Raw genomic sequence first — 1589 nt, 5'->3', positions numbered from 1 at the left:
CTTTTCGATAGAGTCGAATTAAAGTTTAAAAAATAGACACAATATATATTTAAGATCTAATCTAATTAGGACAAACCCAATTACATCTAACCATGTACACAACCTAATATTAACATTTGGTGGAACGTGAGATCGGGTCAGTTCGTTTTTTTTTTTTGGTCAAGGGTCAGTTTGGTTTGATCCAGCACAGTTTGAGCATTATTGGGCCTTTGGCTTTCTTATATTGATCATGATTCATGTCTTTGGTGTTTGGAATTCTTGGGCTCAACTCCGAACTAACCATGGCCAAAAAGAGTTGGAATTAGTTTGTTTAAGTAAGTGTTAAAGGTTTAAATTTCGCTTTGTTATATATGTAATATTTTATTGGCCAACAATAAATCTTTAAATATAAACAATGTGAGACATGCATCCACTGATTTTCAGGTGAAATCAACCTACCTTGGTTCTTCTGTGCCCAATAAACATGCAAAATGTTTTCGATCTTTGTCAAGGTACTCTGCCCTAACATATGAAACTAGAAAATCTTAATTAGCTTCCTAGCTAAGATTCCATGCTATATAGTTACTATTCATTCTATTGATTATTCTATTACTTTCTTGTTAATTAATCAATGACGTAAGATTCAAGCTAAGCGTATAAAAATCCAAAAAAATTTTATAACTAGAAATATTCAAGACTAATATTTTTTGAAAATTGGGAATGAGACTTGAACTCGCGACTTCTAAGTAAATATAAAAAAATTATATCATTTAAGTTATAGATTAGACACTCAAAACTAATATTTAGTGTACTAATAATCACAAGCACATATATCATATCGCTCTTGTAAATTTCACGTAAAATCTACTCATATGAACATTTTTTTTAGAAAATAGAATTTTAAAATAATATTTTTAGTTATTTTAAATATAAATAAATTTTTTTCTAGACATATAGATTAAAAGAAGAGAAATATTAGAAGATCATTAAAATTTATTATTTTTTGTCATTATTTAGCTAATAATAATTTATACACATATTTATAGATATTTGTAGATAAGAATCAATAAAAATTATACTAATATTTATTAGAATTTGTACACATAAATTAATATAATTTGCATCCAATATTTTGTGATTTTTTCACACATGATTCTGAGGTAAACACACTTATAAACCATTTTAACCTTTAAAATTATGACAATATCCTATTTTAATTTTCGTTATAAACATGTCCTAAATGATTATATATATAAATCGAATCAATTAGATTTAATTTACACTTTTTTCAATGTAAATTGAATCAATTAGATTCGATTTAACATGTATATATTGTAATAGTAGTAAATCAAATAAATTAGATTCGATTTACTACTAATACAAGTAGTAAATCGAATCAAACTAATTCGCTTTACTATATACGTGTTGTTCAGTAGTAAATCGAATTACATTAAAAAGCGTAAATCGAATTTAGTTGATTCGATTTACATAATTACTTTAGGAGATGCATGTAATTCATTTCATTTTAGGATATTAGTATAATATTGATCCTCATTTAATTTGTTTGTATGATTTATCTTTATTTTAAGCCAGCACTTAAGAGTAATAGT

The sequence above is a fragment of the Arachis ipaensis genome, chromosome B07 (assembly GCF_000816755.2).
Source record: "Arachis ipaensis cultivar K30076 chromosome B07, Araip1.1, whole genome shotgun sequence".
NCBI classification, from domain to species: domain Eukaryota; kingdom Viridiplantae; phylum Streptophyta; class Magnoliopsida; order Fabales; family Fabaceae; genus Arachis; species Arachis ipaensis.
This window is presented reverse-complemented; position numbering follows the sequence as displayed.